Raw genomic sequence first — 19,341 nt, forward strand, 5'->3', positions numbered from 1 at the left:
GGCTGGATCAATTTACATTCTCACTAGCAGTGTAAGGGGGTTTCCTCTTCTCCACACCCTCTCCAGCATTTATTGCTTGTAGATTTTTTGATGATGGCCATTCTGATTGTTGTGAGGTGACACTTCATTGTAGTTTTGATTTGCATTTCTTTTAATAATTTGTGATGTTGACCATCTTTTCATGTTTGTTGCCCATCTGGATGTCTTCTTTGGAGAAATGTCTGTTTAGGTATTCCACCATTTTTTGATTGAGTTGTTTATTTGACATTGAGCTGCATGAGCTGTTTGTATATTTTGGAGATTAATCCTTTGTAAGTTGCTTCATTTGCAAAGATTTTCTCCCATTGTGAGGGTTGTCTTTTCATCTGGTTTATGGTTTCCTTTGCTGTGCAAAATTTTTAAGTTTAATTAGGTCCCATTTGTTTATTTTTGTTTCTTTTTTTTTTGACGTAGACCATTTTTTAAAGATTTTATTGAATTTGTTACAATATTGCTGCTGTTTTATGTTTTGGCTTTTTGGCTGTTATTCATGTGGGATCATAGGTCCCCAACCAGGGATCAAACCCACACCTCCTGCATTAGAAGGCAATGTCTTAACCCCTGAACTACCAGGGAAGTCCCTGTTTTTATTTTCATTACTCTAGGAGGTAGGTCAGAAAAGATCTTGGTGCAATTTATGTCAAAGAGTATTCTGCTTATGTTTTCCTCTAAGAGTTTTATAGTGTCTGGTAGGTCTTTAATCTGTTTTGAGTTTATTTTTGTGTATTGTGTTAGGGAGTGTTCTCATTTCATTCTTTTACATATAGCTGTCCAGTTTTCCCAGCATCAGTTATTATAGAGACTGTCTTTTCTCCGTTGTATATCTTGCTTTCTTTGTCATAGATTAGGCGATCATAGGTGCGTTGATTTTTCTCTGGGCTTTCTATTATGTTCTCTATTTCTATTTTTGTGTCAGTACCATACTATCTTGATTACTGTGGCTTTGTAGTGTAGTCTGAAGTCAGGAAGTCTGATTCCTTCAGCTTCGTTTTTCTTTCTCAAGACTGCTTTAGCTATTTGGGGTCTTTTGTGTTTCCAAATAAATTGTAAAATTTTTTAATCTATTTCTCTGAAAAATACCATTGGAAATTTGATAGGGGTTACATTGAATCTATAAATTGTTTGGGTAGTATAGTCATTTTCACAATATTGATTCTTCCAATCCAAGAACATGGTATATCACTCCATCTGCTTGTGTTGTCTTTGATTTCTTTCATGAGTATCTTATAGCTTTCTGCATACAGGTCTTTTGCCTCCTTAGGTAGTTTATTTCTAGGTATTTTATTCTTTTTGTTGTGATGATAAATGGGATTGTTTCCTTAATTTCTCTTTCTGATCTTTTATTTTTAGTGTATAGGAATGCAAGATATTTCTGTATGCTAATGTTTTTTTATTGGGGTATAGTTGTTTTACAATATTGTGCTAGTTTCTACTGTACAGAGAATGGAGCTCCTTGTACTGTACAGCAGGTTCTCATGTTATCTACTTTATACATATTATGGTATATGTATCAATCCCGATCTCCCAGTTCATCCCACCCCCCACTCCCCGATTTCCCCCCTTGGTGTGCATAGGTTTGTTCTCTTTTCTGTGTTTCTATTTCTATCTTGCAAACCAGTTCATCTGTACCATTTTTCTAGATTCCAAATATATACGTTAATATATGACATTTGTTTTTATCTTTCTGACTTACTTCACTCTGTATGACAGTCTCTGGGTACACCCATGTCTCCACAAATGACCCAGTTTTGTTCCTTTTTTATGGCTAATATTCCACTGTATATCTGTACCACATCTTCTTTATCCATTCATATCTGGATGGACATTTAGGTTGCTTCCATGACCTGGCTATTGTAAATAGTGCTGCAATGAATATTGTGGTGCATGTATCTTTTTGAATTATGGATTTCTGTTGGTATATGCCCAGTAGTGAGATTGCTGGATCATATGGTAATATTATTTTTAGTTTTTTAAGGAACCTCCATACTGTTCTCCATAGTGGCTATATCAATTAACATTCCCAACAACAGTACAAGAGGGTTCCCATTTCTCCACACCCTCTCCAGCATTTATTGTTTGTAGGCTTCTTGTGATGCCCATTCTAACCTGTGTGACGTGATACCTCACTGTTGTTTTGATTTGCATTTCTCTAATAATTAGTGACGTTCAGCAACTTTTCATGTGTCTCTTGGCCATCTCTATGTCTTCCTTGGAGAAAAGTCTATTTGGGTCTTCTACCCATTTTTGCATTACATTGTTTGTTTGTTTGTTTTTGATATTGAGTTGCATGGGCTTTTTGTATATTAGGTAGGATAATCCTTGGTCCATTGAATCTTTTATATTTATTTTCTCCCATCTGAGGGTTGTCTTTTCATCTTGTTTATGGCTTCATTTGTTGTGCAAAAGCTTTTAAGTTTCATTAGTTCACATTTGTTTATTTTTGTTTTTATTTCCATTACTCTAGGAGGTGGGTCAAAAATATCTTGCTGTGATTTATGTCAAAGTGTTCTGCCTATATTTTCTTCTAAGAGTCTTTTAGTGTCTGGGCTTACATTTAGGTCTTTAATCCATTTTGAGTTTATTGTGTATGGTGTTAAGGCGTGTTTTAATTTCATTCTTCTACATGTAGCTGTCCAGTTTTCCCAGCAACACTTATTGAAATAAGTGTCTTTTCTCCATTGTATATCCTTGCCTCCTTTTTCATAGCTTAGATGACCATAAGTGGGTAGATTTATCTCTGGGTTTCTATTCTGTTCCATTGATCTGTTTCTGTTTTTGTGTCAGTACCATACTGTCTTGACTACTGTAGCTTGGTAGTAGTGTCTGAAGTCAGAGAACCTGATTCCTCCAGGTCTGTTTTTTTTTTTTTTTTCAAGATTGCTTTGACTATTAAGGGACTTTTGTGTCTCCATACAAATTTTAAGATTTTTGTGTTCTAATTCTGTGAAAAATGCCATTGGTAATTTGATAGGGATTTCATTGATTCAGTAGATTGCTTTGGGAAGTATACTCATTTTCACAATATTGATTCTTCCAATCCAAGAACATGGTATATCACTCCATCTGTTTGTGTTATCTTTGATTTCTTTCATCAGAGTCATAGTTTTCTGAGTATAGGTTTTTTGCCTTCTTAGGTAGGTTTATTCCTAGGTATTTTATTCTTTTTGTTGCAATGGTGAGTGGGATTGTTTCCTTAATTTCTCTTTCTGATCTTTCTTCATTAGTGTATAGGAATGCAAGGGATTTCTGTGCATTAATTTTATATACTTCTATTTTAACAAATTCATTGATTAGGTATAGTACTTTTCTGGTGGCCTTTTTAGATTTTTCTATATATATAGTATCATGTCATCTTCAAACAGTGACAGTTTTACTACTTTTTTTTTCCGATTTGGATTCCTTTTATTTCTTTTTCTTCTCTGATTGCTGTGGCTAAAACTTCAATAACTATGTTAAATAATAGTGGCGAGAGTGGATATCCATGTCTCTTTCCTGATATTAGAGGAAAGGCATTCTGTTTTTCACCACTGAGAATGATGTTTGCTGTGGGTTTGTTGTATATGGCTTTTATTATTTTGAGGTAGTTTCCCTCTATGGCTACTTACTGGAGAGTTTATTTCATAAATGTATGCTGAATTTTGTCAAAAGCTTTTTATAAATCTATTGAGATGATCATATGGTTTTATTCTTCAGTTTTTTAATATGGTGTATCACATTGATTGAGTTGCATATATTGAAGAATCCTTGCATCCCTGGGATAAATCCAACTTGATCATGGTGTATGATCCTTTTAAAGTGCTGTTAGATTCTGTTTGCTAGTATTTTGTTGAGGATTTTTCCATCTATATTCGTCAGTGATATTGGTCTGTAATTTTCTTTCTTTGTAGTATCTTGGTCTGGTTTTGGTATCAGGGTGATAGTGGCCTCGTAGAATGAGTTTGGGAGTGTTCCTCTATCTGCAATTTTTTGGAAGCATTTCAGAAGGATAGGTATTATCACTTCTCTAAGTGTTTAATGGAATTCACCTGTGAAGTCATCTGGTCCTGGACTTTTGTTTGCTGGAAGATTTTTAATCACAGTTTCAATTTCATTACTTGTGATTGGTCTGTTTATATTTTCTATTTCTTCCAGTTTCAGTCTTGGAAGGCTGTGTTTTTTAAGAATTTGTCCATTTCTTCATGGTTGTCCATTTTATTGGTATATCAGTTGCTTGTAGTAGTCTCTTATGATCCTTTGTATTTTTGCAGTGTCAGTTGTAACTTCTACTTTTTCATTTCTAACTTTATTGATTTGACTCCTCTCCCACTTTTTCTTGATGTGTCTAGATAAAGGTTTACCAATTTTATTTATCTTCTCAAAGAACCAGTGTTTAGTTTCATTGATCTTTGCTCCTGGTTTCTTTGTTTCTATTTCATTTATTTCTGCCCTGATCTTTATGATTTATTTACTTCTACTAACTTTAAGGTGTGTTTTTGTTGTTGTTGCTATTTCTCTATTTGTTTTAGGTGTAAGTTTAGGTTGTTTATTTGAAATTTTTCTTGTTTCTTGAGGTAGGATTGTATTGTTATAATCTTCCTTTTAGTAATGCTTTTGCTGCATCCCATAGGTTTTGGGTTATAATGATTTTGTTGTCATTTGTTTCTAGATTTTTTTTTTTTTCTCTTTGATTTCTTCAGTGATCTCTTGGTTATTTAGTAGCACACTATTTAGCTTCCTTTTGTTTGTGTTTCTACAGATTTTTTTTTCCTGTAATTGATTCTTAACTCAATGTTGTGGTAAGAAAAGATACTTGATATGATTTAAAATTTCTTAAATTTACTGAGGCTTGATTTGTGAGCCAAGATGTGATCTATTTTGAAGAATGTTCCATGTGCCCTTGAGAAGAAAGTATATTATTCTGCTTTCCAATGGAATGTCCTATAAACACCAATTAAGTTTGTCATTTAAGTTTTTTATTTCCTTTTAAACTTTCTGTCCCCATGATCTATCCATTCGTGTAAGTAGAGTGTTAAAGTTCCCCGCTATTATTGTGTTACTGTCGATTTACCCTTTGATGGTTATTAGCACTTGCATTCTGTATTGTAGTGCCTATGTTGGTTGCATACATATTTACAGTTGCTATATCTTCTTCCTGGGTTGATTTCATGATCATTATGTGTGTCTTTCCTTGTCTCTTGTAATAGTCTTTATTTTAAAGTCTATTTTGTCTGATGTGAGTATTGCTACTCCAGCTTTCTTTTGATTTCCATTTGCATTGAATATCTTTTTTCCATCCCCTCACTTTCAGTCTGTAGGTGACACTAGGTCTGAAGTGGGTCTTTTGTAGACAGCATATATATGAGTCTTGTTTTTGTATCCATTCAACCAGTCTGTGTGTTTTGGTTGGAGTATTTAATCCATTTACATTTAAGGTAATTATCGATATGTATGTTCCTATTACAATTTTCTTAATTGTTTTGGGTTTGCCTTTGTGTGTTTTTCTTCTCTTGTGTTTCCTGCATAAAGAAGTTCCTTTAGCATTTGTTGTAGAGCTGGTTTGGTGGTGCTGAATTTGCTTACCTTTTGCTTGTCTGTAAAGTTTTTGAGTTCTCTATTGAATCTGAATGAGATTCTTGCTGGGTAGAATAATCTTCTTTGTAGGTTTTCCCCTTTCATCACTTTAAATCTATCCTGCCACTCCCTTCTGTCCTGCAGAGTTTCTGCTGAAAAATCAGCTGATAACCTTATGGAGATTCTCTTGTATGTTATCGGCTGATTATCCTTTGCTGCTTTCAATATTTTTTCTTAGTTTTTAAATTTTTGTTAGTTTTATTAATATGTCTCAGCATGTTTCTCCTTGGGTTTATCCTGTATGGGACTCTGCCCTTTCTGGACTTTGGTGCCAATTTCCTTTCCCATGTTAGTGAAGTTTTCAACTGTAATCTCTTCAAATATTTTCTCAGACCCTTTCTCTTTCTCTTTTTCTAAAAGAAGCATGGTATACCTAGGAAATGAGGTGCCATTGCTGAGTTGTTTGCAAGGGGCAGGGCTGCCACCACCCTCACATGCCAGCCCTTGCCTCCATGGGCACTGGGAGGGACTCCCACCAGTGAAAGTACCCCACAGTCTGGTGCAACTGCCTTCCAGTTTATGTTACAGGCACTTCATTCACACCCAAGTTGCGATTGCCATACCCATCCCTGGCCTGAAAATGTAAGTGTGCCCCAATCAGTCACTGCTTTCATTCCTCTCCCCTGTGTGGGCAACAGATTCCTGAGGGTGGTACACATGCAAAGGTAGGGCCAAAAGCAGAGTTGAGCACCAGGGGTGGTGTAACTAAGGAAGAGGATCAGAAAGCTCTCCATGAAACTGCACAAGCTAATAATTAAATCCCTGCAATTACCTTGGTAAACCCTGGAATATCTGAATAGAAAATGAGTGTTCCCACAACTGAGACTAGTTTAGCTATAGCAACAATGGACTTTGGGAGCAAGTACATGCAGGAACTGGGCCAGGTCAGAGACTGACCTGGACCCACAGGGTCCACAGGAGGTCCAGAGATCTACTTAGAGGTATTTGAGGGCCTCCTTGGTAGGCAGAGGTTGGCTGTGGCTCACTGTGGGAGCAAAGACACAGACAGAGGAGGCCCCAGGAAAATATGCTTAGTACTAGTATTCTTTTTTTGTGTGTTTCCTATTGTTCCATTGTTGTGGTGTTGTCTTTATTATTTTTATATTTTTACTTTTTAATATTTTTATAATTTCTCTATTTTTACTTTACCTTTTTGTTCTTTTGTGGGTTTCTTTTTCTTATTTTTTTCTTTTACTTGGTGGCTTTTATGTGTTTAATGTTTGCTTTCTTTTCTTCTTTGTTTTTACTTTTATATTTTGTTTTTTTTTTTTTTTTCATTTTTTGTTTTTGTTAGTTTAGTCCTTATGGATAGCTTTCATTTTTGAGTTCTTTGTTCTGTTGTTTTTTCATTTCTTCTTCTTTTTTTTTTTTTTTTTTTTCTTTTGTGTCTACTTCTTTGTTTCTCTTTGGTTTTGTTTTTATTATTTGTCTTGGGTATGGTTTGTCTGTTTGTTTTCTTTCTTCTTTTTTATTTGTGTGTGTGTGTGTGTTCTTGTTTGTTTTTGTCTTTGCTGTTTGTATTGAGTTTCATTTGTCTCTTTGTTTTCTTTTCCTTTTTTTTTTCTTTCTTTTTACTCTGGCACTACTCTGAAGCTTGTGGGCTCTTGAGTCCCCAGCCAGGGATCAGGCCTGGGTCTCTAGGGTGGGAGTGTTGAGTCCAGGATGCTGGACCGCCAGAGAATTCCCAAGACAAGGAAATATTAATAAGCTTTCACCCTCCCAGAAGTATTCATCTTGACACCAAGACCCTGCTCCACCCAACTGGCTGCAGGATCCAGAGCTGGACACCACACACCAAACAACCAGCAAGACAGGAACACAGCCCCACCCATTTGCAAACAGGCTGCCTAAAGTTGTACCAAGCTCACAGACACACCAAAACACACCATATGATGTGGCCTTGCCCATCAGAGGGAAAATAGTTCCACCCACCAGAGCACAGACACAAGTACCTCTCACTGAGAAGCCCACACAAACACTTGGACCACCCTCACACAACAGTAAGCATATAAAAGAAGCAAGAGGAACTATGATCCTGCAGCCTGCCAAAAGGAGAACATAAACAGAGTACGTTAAACAAAATGAGATGACAAAGAAATACGTTGCAGACGAAGGAGCAAGGTAAAAAGAAACATCACCAAATAAATGAAGAGGAAGTAGGCAATCTACCTGAAAACGAATTCAGAGTAATTATAGTAAAGATCATCCAAGATCTTGTAAATAGAATGGAGGCACGGATCAAGAAGATACAAGAAATATTTAACAAGTACCTAGAAGAACTAAAGAACAAACAACCAGTGATGAACAACACAATAACTAAAATGAAAAATATACTAGAAGGACTCAGTAACAGAATAACTTAGGTAGAAGAATGGATAAGTGGGCTGGAAGACAGAATGGTCAAAAACAATTCTGCAGTGCAGAATAAAGAAAAATGAATGAAATGAGTACAGTCTCAGAGACTTCTGGGACAACATTAAATGCATCAACATTCAAATTGTAGGCTTGTGCAGCTGCATGGAGAGCTTTCCAATCCTCTTCCTTAGTTGCACCACCCCTGGTGCTCAGCTTTGCTTTTGGCTCCACCTCTGCATGTGTGCCACCCTCAGGCTTCTGTTCCACACACAGGCAAAAGGAGTGAAAGCAGTGACTGATTGGGGCACACTTACTCATTCAGGCCATGGAGGGGTATGGCAGCCACACCTGGGGTGTGCATGAAGTGCCTGTAGCATAAACTGGAAGGCAGTTGCACCAGACTGTGGTGCACTTTCTCTGGTGGGAGTCCCTCCCAGTGCCTATGGAGGCAAGGGCTGGTATGTGAGGGCAGTGGCAGCCCCACCCTTTGCAAATCACTCAGCAATGGCACCTCATTTCCTAGGCAGACCATGCTTCTTTTATGGGTACTCCCAGCCACAGAGCTCCTCACTCCCGTCCCTTCTGTTATATCTGCACAGCCAACAGTGCTCCTCTCCCTGGTGTGCTCTCTTAACCCCACACTTTAGCACTCAGTCCCTGCCAGCAGTGGTGGAGTCCCATCTCAGGCAGGGGTACCCATGGCTGATTCCTGAGGAGGCTTTGTGATGGGTGGTGCTCAAGATCCCAGAGCCTATGAGGGTGGAAGAGACCTTGGCTTGAGGGAAGTGTGAGCCTGCTCAGATTGGTGCCCATGGAGGCTGAAGCCAGCAGGTGGGGAAACCAGCAGTGAGAGCCCCATCCCTTGCATGCTACTTAACAATGATGTCTTGCTTCTATGGTGTCCCAGGCTTTTTCCACAAACTTTCCTGGTTGTGGAGCTCCTTACGCCTGTCCCTTCAGGCTGTCTTTTCGCAGAAAACAGCTGTCCCCTCTCTGGGTCCATGTTCCAAACCTCACTTTCCAGCATCCAGACCACCTCTGCAACAGGAGACACACAACTCAGACTGGGGTGTGCAGGGTGGCAGTATAGACCAAGTGCACAGTTCTTACTTTGTCCTGCCTTCCACAGACTGTCTGCTGCATTCTCCTTTAATCCCCTAAAAGTCCCTTTCTGTCCCAGTCAACTTTCCCACCATGAGGAGGTTTTTCTGACTGTGGAAACCTCTCCTCGTCTTCAGCTTCCCACCAGGGTTGCTGGTCCTCTTTTTGATTCCTCTTTTCTTTTTTTCTTTCTTTCATCCTACCCAGCTGTGAGGGGATTTTTCTTGTCCTTGTAGGTGTCTGAAATCTTCCACTAATGTTCAGCAGGTACTCTGTTAGAATTGTTCCATTTGTAGATGTATTCTTGATGTACTTGTAGGAGAGACAAATTCTGCATCCTACTATTCTTGCATCTTAACTCTGCTCCCTATCATTATGTTTAAAACTTATAGACAGAGGTTAGAGATATAAGACCATATTTTTCCTTTTCTTTTTGTCCTTTTGGCCTAACAATCTTCAATAGACTTTATCCATTCAGGTATTTTACATTGCAGAATAGCCACCTTTACTTGAGGACATCATTTACTTTTATTTAAATACTCTTTGAAAAGAATATCTTAATCATCACATTGAATTGTAGCATTTTCTATATATGATACACAAGTAATACTAAGTCTATAATTAAACAATAATTTCTCACCATAGAAAGTGAAACAAACTAAAATTATGATAAATAAGATAAAAACTAAAGTCAATAACTTAGAAACAAAGAATATAATCAACCAGTTAGTGACCAATACTTAGGGAAATATTATATTTATATTTGCTACCATAAAAGAAGTCTGTCAGGGCTTCCCTGGTGGTGCAGTGGTTGAGAGTCCGCCTGCTGATGCCCCAGTTTGTGCCCCGGCCCGGGAGGATCCCACATGCTGTGGAGTGGCTGAGCCCGTGAGCCATGGCCACTGAGCCTGCACGTCCAGAACCTGTGCTCCACAATGGGAGAGGCCACAACAGTTAGAGTCCAGTGTACTACAAAAAAAAAAAAAAAGAAGTCTGTGAGTTCCAAGAGTTTGTAATATAGCTGGCTCTTTTTTCAGCTCTTCATATGCATCAATTCATTTAATTTTCACAAAAATCTAGTGAAGTAGATATTACTATTTTCCTTTTATAAATGAGGAAACAAATACAAAATAATATGTAACTTGTCCAAGTTTGCATATAAGGAAAAAAGAGCTGAGATTCACACCCAGTTGTTCTGTATCCTGAACCATTGCTCTATACGGTTCTTTTATGAGGTGCCCAAGTACATTTTATTCTTTATGTGTACTTATTCATTTTTAAATTGTATCTTGGTAAGTGAAAAATATGTTCTCAAGCTTGAAGTTATGTAATTAGTTCAGCCACAATTCAACAAGTCAAGTCTATTGATCTTTCAGACGCATGGAAGAAGCTCATGACGTTGGCAGAATATCTATTAATATAAACACATGCAATTGGGAAAAATTATTTTCCCGTCTATCACTACTTTGTTGGGTTTACCTAACCTTTCACTCTAATTGTTAGGGAAACAGTTATGTCTCAATTTAATGTAAAAAAGTTTACCAAACTTATGCTAAATACCAGTCAGTTATTTAACTTTTTGTAATTCCATTTTATTTTCTTTTTTTTGGCTATACAGCAGGTTTGTAATTCTTGCTGTAAGAATTGCAGGAGGGAGCTCATTGCAAAACTATATCTTTGGGAGCTCGTTGCAAAACTATATATTTTTATTATTATTTTATTTTAGTAAAAAATTCATTTTTCATTATAGTGAGATTAGAGGATCAAATGACAATGAAAACTTGACAATAGTTTACAGCTTTTATTTGTTTACTTGTTTGTTTATTTAGTCTCTTGGAAAAAGAATGCTGAACTTACTAAAGTGTTTGTAACTTGTAATGCACTGTGCCATTTTAGCTTGAACCTGTGAGAAATGCTGGTTCTGGATGGCCCTCTGCTCTCAGTCAGGCAGTGGAATTGACTTACAACCTCCTGAGCCCTTCAGAAATATCCCTTTTTCTTCCAGGACTCAAAATAAGCTAAGGCTCTTTAGACACATTTTCTATTCTAACTAAAAAAGAAATGAGTATAAAAAGAGTTTTCAACTTTAGATTTCTCAGTCCCCAGCTTTAATTAAAATGGAAATTATGTTTTGTTTTCTAATATGAACATAGAAAAGGACAAATTTCAACAGAAAAGTGATGTTGTGTATATTCCAGATGTGTTAAACCAATAAATAAAAATAAAAGATGAGTAAAATATCACATTTCTAACCTGATTCATGATACGGAAGCAAGATAAACCAGTAAAGCATATTAATCACAGTGCGTGAGGCTTTCTTATTATTTTTCTCATCTTTCTTTCTTTTAACTTCTGCTTTGTAGAATATTTTCTTAAAAACTTAAAATGAAAAATTAAAGCTGATATATTTTTGAAATGCTATTTAGGAGAGAATTTTTTAAATTAAAGCAACAGATGTAAATGTGGAAAACAGGATATATGTGATCAGAATAAAGACATTGGTGAACTTTTAGCTCATGATTAAGAGTTTTTAACTTCTGCCCTTAAGTCTCACAATAAATCTCATTTCTTTTCATTCTTCTAGATTTTGCTCCTTGAACTCTTTTCTGTAAACACCAGCCACTTGAAATTGAATATCCAGAAGATCAGCACTTTCAAGTCACATGTCCTACCTTACTAAACTAGACTAATATAGAAAATTCTAAGGGATGTCATTTTTTTGTTCTTTTTTTTTAATTATTTGCTATTTTCCATTCAAGGCAAATGTCACCACTAACTACTAAAGTATTATTGCAGGCATATTTTATTCATATAGTAAACATTAAAAACTGTGATTTAGTTGAATTTTTCTTAGACTCTAAGACTGCTTCTAAAAATCATATAAGACTAACTCACATTCATGACAGGTTTATTAAGGACAAGAGATAGATTAAATCCTTGGAAGTTATATTTTACATTAAAAGTAAATTAAATCCATAAATTAAATGTGCACACAGATAAGCCTAGTATTAGCAAACTGTAATCAGGTACTGTTTAATTTTCCTGTACTAGGTACATTCATCAGGACCCACTGAGTCTCTCTGGTAATTGTCAGTATGCCCCATGTGTCTGCCATTTTTTTTTCATTAGAATCAGATCTCCTTACAATCATAAGGCAAAGTACATTTTTATATTAGGGAGAAAAGTTGGCATTACTATCTCAATATTTTAATCTGGAAAACATATATCTGCTATTCTCTATAATGACATATTTGGGAAGTCAAATATCCTTAAAAGAGACATTTACTATAATAAAGTCAGTCTACTCTTTAAATACTTAAGTAATGAATAGAGTTTTGTGTGTAAATGTGTGCTTAAGTTTAAAATGTATAGATTTACAACAACAAAAAATTGCCAAAGTTCAGTAAATTTATTTTGTCAAAACAATTGATATCTTGAGCATTACTGAGCCAATAGGACATCAAAATAAAAATTGTCTAAAGTTAAAAGCATATTACATTAACAAACAAATGATTTGCAGTCACAAAATTATAAATGCAGTTTGGGTTAGGGGTAGGTGGAGGGGAGTTAATCCAAATTACAGCAATGGAAGTCTTCAAACTATCTTCTGAACAAGACCATTGATTTTTCCTTTCATCTCTTTTTGCGACATTGAGTTCCCTTTAAGAAAAAACGAATCAGTGGAGTATCACAGTTGGTAATTTGTTACAAATTCTTGAGATTATAAAAGGTATAATCTGGCTAAATTACATGTGGTTTCCATATTAGCTTGTTTGGCAGGATGATCTACTACAAAGTAGGCTAGTTGCCCCACTAGTCAATCCCCCAGTAGTTAAGATTTCCTCTATATCCATCACTGTTATAAAAGCTTCCATAGCCACATCCACCAAACTCTCTCTAGCTGCTTCCATCACCTCTGCTGCTGCCAGTACAGCTGTTACTGAAGCTGGAATTGCTAAAAACACTACTATGTGAATAACATCTGGCACAAATCCTCCACAGAATCTACTACTCTTAGAATGTCCATGACAGCTACCCTTGTAATGATGTTGATATGACTTTTCAAACTAAGATGGCACTTCTTATTTAGCTTCCACAAGAAGATCCAACAAACCCTTGGTCATATTTATGTTCCTCTTGTTAAAGAACAAGGTGGCAAGGCCAAGGTTTCCTACACGTCCTGTGCAGTCAGTGCAATGTACATTTTCTCCAATACCATTTGGCAAGACAAAATTGACAACTTCTTTCCCATTTGAAATGTGAAGTCCTCTTGCTGCTCCTGCTCTAGCCACTAGGATTGGGCTTTTTCCTGAGAGGAACTGGTGAAGACTTCTTCATCATCTCTCCAAGATCATTCTCCATGGATACTGGTACAAGCATATCCTTCATGGTGTAAAAAGTCCTCCAGACTATCCGCACATTTTTGGTCTCCACAAACACTAAGGTCAATGAATTCTTTCCTGTTGCATTTAAAAGGTTAAGCAGAAATAACTGTTTGTCTTACTCTTTTGATGTGAGGTTCTCAGAGGTAGAGCCAATATTCCTGCATCCAAAAAGATATATTCATCCAAGAAATCATGAGCAAGTATCTGTATTTCCTTAGGGAAAGCAGCACTAAACATGTTATGATAAACTCTCTTTGGTGGCATAATATCTTGTTCAAGTATCCCATATATCTGAGGTTCAAATCCCATATCAATATAAGATCCACTTTATCCAACACCAAGTATTTGTGGAACTCTAATATTTTCTCTTTCCATCATGTCTACCAGGCCTCCAGGAGTAGCAACTAACATGTGCCATCCACATTCTAAGTATCAAATCTGCTAACCAATATCAGCATCACCATAAATGATGTAAGGACTATCTCCAGGCCAGTATGAAAATTTTCTGGTTTCCTTATAGATTGGTACTGCCAAATCTCTCTTGTTGATGCTAATACCAAAGAGATTAGATATTGGATATTACCCTTACCTTCTGTTTTTCTTCATGGCCCTCAAAGTCTCTCCTTGACCATCGGAATAAATCTGACTCAAGATCGGCAAAAGAATTTTTACAGATGCTGTTTGCGTACAAGACATCAAGTGTCTTTTCTCTTTCATAAAAAGAATAGCACAAGGTTGCAGTGGAGCCAAGTGAGTATAACAAGTAAGCTTGATGTTTCCCATAATAGTTTCTCCCATCTTAACATCAATAAAACTTTCAATGTGTGGGAGACAGCTACTGGCTTTTGCCTCAATTGAAATGTTATATTTCTCAAAGTTAATCTCAGTGTTATCTTCAGAAAAAAGTGCCTGTTCCAAAGCAGTCACTTGGAAATGGTTTTGACCAAACATTTTTATCTATTTGTCACACCAATGACAGTTTCTACCATGTTCAAATTTTCCAAAGCCACACCTGTCACCATGGCAGCCAGTGTTGTTATAGTCACTCTCTTCATTATCATCAAACCTTCCCTTTAGTCACTTCCACCATCACTGAAGAAACTAGACTTTCCTCTTGAATCATTATGAGACTCAAAATACTACATCTATCCTTATCTTTACAAGAACTCCACTCTGAACTGTCTTTATCATTGACTTGTTTAGTAATTTCTTTGTTCCTTGAATGGAAAGGAATATAGCACCCTTTGCCGGCTGTCCTTCCTTGACTCTGATTATCTGGAGAATTAATGTTGCTGGTCCAGCCCAAGGGCATTTTCTACTGACACAGGATCCATCCGTGAAGAATACAGATAACTTGGAATCTCCCTCTGCTTCTGAGTGAGTATGTTTGATGAACAGTAAATGCCTCTCACTGGAGAACTGTTGTTCTCTAACACATATAGAATTTTGTTCCAAAAACTGAGGTCTCCAGATATATAACCATGTTTGAAAGAAATGTCTCTGAACAATTTACAATTCAAAAAAAAAGCTTTACGACATTATCACCCAATGATTATAAGTATGGCTAAGAAAAAGATTTGATAAATGTGTATTTTAATGGTTTATATGTTTTCTAAATAAATTTTAAATTATTTAATTATTTAAAAACTACCTCTTCAGATGTGTAATTAATGCTTACAGTAATTAATACTTCTCTAATCAGACTATCATACCAGGTTAAATGTTATTGTATATATTTCAGCCAGAAAGATTGATTTTATAATTTGTTTTTTCCTTATTTATTCTATTCTGAGTTACAGTGTAACTTAATGGTCTATACTTTTCTCTGTGAAAAGGAGTTAAATTGTTTGGTACTAAGTAAATAACTGTGAATTCACTTAATGGTTTGCAAGTAGCACAATGTCACAATGTAATAGTGCAAAGTGAAAACTGTCATTTTAGAGATTGCTTTGAATTTCATTTTTGACAACAAATGAGTTTATATCAAATATTATGTGCAGTTAGAATCACTATAACTCTGTGGATTTGGGAGTATATTATACAAACAAACAAATTATTGGCTAATACTTCTTGACATATTCAAGGTTAAATGTTGACAAGTGCAATGCAAACTCTTCACCCTCCCATTTTAAATACTGTAAGTAAAATAGAAAATGTGTAAATGTAGCAGGTTAATAGATTTCCATAATTCTAATTCTATAAATAGAATTTTTCAGGTCTCAAGATGCATTGCAGATAATCCAATGTCCAATACAAAAGAAATTATTTTATTAGTGATCTTTCCTGGATTATGCACAGATGAATTGTAATCAATACTTCTTTGTGATTTTTGTTCCTTTGGAATTGATAAATTATAATACCAGAAAATTTTCAGAATAATATGATTTTCAAGCTGTAAAATACTTACAAAAATACATATCCAACCCTTCATTACCTTATAGATAAAGAAATGGGGATGAAGATATTAACTGACTTGCTGATGTCAAGCTTGCTATCTAGTGACAGATTTGAGAGAATAAGTCAAGATAGTTGACTCCTATGTCAATGAAATATTCTGTACGAGATACCACCCTTCCTTTTAAATTAACACTAAAGCATAATAAATGGATGTTTCACATAGATGCTATTATTCCTTTAATGCAGACTTCTCTGCTTTACAGCGATCATGCCTTCTGGATTAACTGGAAAAATAACTATCAGATTTCTTCTTTTTATTCTGAGGAAACAGTTTTTCCAAACTCCATCTGATGTGAAATTTTCTACCTCTACCAAAATCCAATGAATAACAACATGAATTTCTTCTCTTTCCCAGGTATTCAGAAATTTCCCAGAAATAATTACAACAAAAGGCTCCAGGAGAATATAAGACATATGCTGAGAAATTTTGTGTTTGATAGGAATTTAAGCATTCATGGTAAAGAATGTTTAAGTCTGGGAATTATATACACTATTTCAACATACAGATTTCCTCTGAGGAAGTAGAACTGGAGGGGACAAGGAAGATCAAGTTTTAGTTCTATACATGAAGTTATCTCTGTCCTTCCTTCTTTTTCTCCCTCTCACCCAACCTCCTGCTTTCTTTCTCTTCCTTCTTTTCTTTTTCTCTAGTTTTAAAATTATAATCTGTATGGTGTTAGAGAATGTCTTAATTTCATGTGGGCACAAAAATAAAATCAAAATGGAGTAAAGACCTAAATGTAAGACTGGATACTATAAAACTCTTAGAGGAAAACATAGGCAGAACACTCTCTAACATAAATCACAGCAAGATCTGTTTTTATCCACCTCTGAGAGTAATGAAAATGAAATAAATAAACAAATGGGACCTAATTAAACTTAAAAACTTTTCAATAGCAATGGAAACCATGGAAATAAAACTCACAAAATGGTACAAAATATTTGCAAATGAAGCGACCAACAAGGGATTAATCTCCAAAATATACAAATAGCTCATGCAGCTCAATATCAAATAAACAAACAACCCAATCAAAAAATGGGTGGAAGATCTAAAAAATCATTTATCCAAAGACATACAGATGGCCAAGAGGCACATGAAAAGATGCTCAATATCACTAATTATTAGAGATATGCAAATCAAAACTACAATGTGGTATCATCTCACACCGGTCAGAATGGCCATCATCAAAAACTCTACAAGCAATAAATGCTGGACAGGGTGTGGAGAAAAGGCAACCTTCCTACACTTTTGGTGGGAATATAAATTGATACAGCCACTATGGAGAACAGTATGGAGTTTCCTTAAAAAAACTGAAAATAGAGCTACCATATGATCCAACAATCCCACTCCTAGGCATATATCTGGAGAAAACCATAATTTGAAAGGATACATGCTCCCGAATATTCATTGCAGCACTATTTACAATAGCCAGGACATCAAACTACTTAAATGTCCATCGATGGAAGAATAGATAAAGAAGATGTGGTACATATATACAATGGAATATTACTCAGCCATAAAAAAGAATGAAATAATGCCATTTGCAGCATACATGGATGGACCTAGAGATTGTCATACTGAGTGAAGTAAGTCAGACAGACAAAGACAAATATCATATGATATTGCTTATATGTGGAATCTTAAAAATTGATACAAATTAACCTATTTACAAGACAGAAATAGAATCACAGATGTAGGACAGAGTTTGGTTTCCCCTTGGTAATCAAACTTATGTTTACCAAGAGGAAAAGTGGGGGGAGAAATAAGCTGGGAGGTTGGGATTGACATATACAAACTACTATATATAAAACAGATAACTAATAAGAACATACTGTATAGCACAGGGAGCTCTATTCAAAACTCTGTAATGACCCACATGGGAATAGAATCTAAAAAAACAGTGGCTATATGTATATGTATAACTGATTCACTTTGCTGTACAGCAGAAACTAACACAACATTGTAAACCAACTATACTTCAATAAAAATTAATTTAAAGAATGAAGTGAAGTAAATATGGTGGTACATGCTAGAGAGACTATTTTTGGATTTTATATATGTTTCAATATAGCATGATTAAAAATAAATAATCAAAATATTTGAATAAGAAAAATGTGCCCTAATTGGTAACTAAAGAAATTGGTAGATTAACAAACTACATTTATGTAATTTTAGGAGAGAAGCTCAAATGAGATAACCTTCAATATATACTTTAACTTAAGTTTACATTCTGAACCCTAAGCCCCCAAGTGAAATATCAAAACATTCATCTTTATGGTTATTTGAATGGGTAGCAAATATTCCCAAAGCTGTATAGTTTGGGATTTATTTGAGAGAGATTAGTGTTCCCTTGGTCTCTTAAATTGACTAGTTCGTTCTCCTAAACTGAGAAAGATGAAATGTACTTATAGGTCCTCAAGCTTTTATTATTTAAATTATAAATATTCCCCAAACAAGCTAAGCTATTCCCCATACTAGCTGTAAAAAATTAGCAGAGGCAATATATGTCTACAAATACTTGCGTTTCTAATCTAGTGGATAATTAGGTAACTTGTCCCCATATTATCACTGAGGTGGAGGTGGATCAGTGAGGAAGTCTTGTAAAAATCTGCATATTGATGAACTGTTAAAAATATTTTCTTCACAGCCCCAGGATTGAAAGCTATGCCACTAGATCCATAATTTTTAATAATAATTTTTCAATCCCTTTAATTTTTCCTTCCCACAGGTAAATAAAAGGAAACTATCTGATTTCCTAGTTAATGACTTTGCAGAGTTACTTAGAGTATTATTATGATGATTATTATGATGATTATTATATTAACATTATTAAGATATAACATTCATCTATGCTGAAGAACTCTTCAACATAAGTGATTCCAGGAAGTATCTTACCCAGGACACAGTCACATCCATCAGTTGACTCCCACTCTGAGCTATAATATTCAGTTAGTTTCATTGAGTTTAGTTGTTAAAAACAATAAAGTGTAGGGTTTTAAGTTTTCTCTTCATTTCTATATCTCCTTGTTCTTGTTATTCTTTTCATTTTTTTCAAGTTCTATCTCCTTTGACTGCCACTAACTGTTTGATTGATTAAGAAAGGATCAAGCATTTATAGAGCCTCAACTGGGTGCTACACAATATGTCAATGGCTTTTCCAAACATCTCATTTTTTTTCACCTTTACAGCAGTTCTATGGACTGCATAATCATCCAGCATTTAAAATGAGGAATTTGAAATTTAGAGAAATAAAGAGTGGTGGTCAAAGTAAAACACAATAAATCCTAGATGAGGGTTTAGCTCCAGACTTTCTGACTATAAGTCTATTACATCATAGACACCTCCTTTAACTTGGGTGCCTTGTTAATCTTTTCATTTATTTCTATATTTCTA

The 19,341-nt window shown here is 35.4% G+C and overlaps 1 pseudogene; it reads right to left on the reverse strand.

The window, feature by feature from the left end:
* Positions 1 to 12,906: 12,906 nt before the first annotated feature.
* On the reverse strand, positions 12,907 to 14,854 carry LOC116743151 (annotated as a pseudogene).
* Between the last annotated feature and the right edge of the window lie 4,487 nt (positions 14,855 to 19,341).

The sequence above is a fragment of the Phocoena sinus genome, chromosome 18 (genome assembly GCF_008692025.1).
Source record: "Phocoena sinus isolate mPhoSin1 chromosome 18, mPhoSin1.pri, whole genome shotgun sequence".
NCBI lineage: Eukaryota > Metazoa > Chordata > Mammalia > Artiodactyla > Phocoenidae > Phocoena > Phocoena sinus.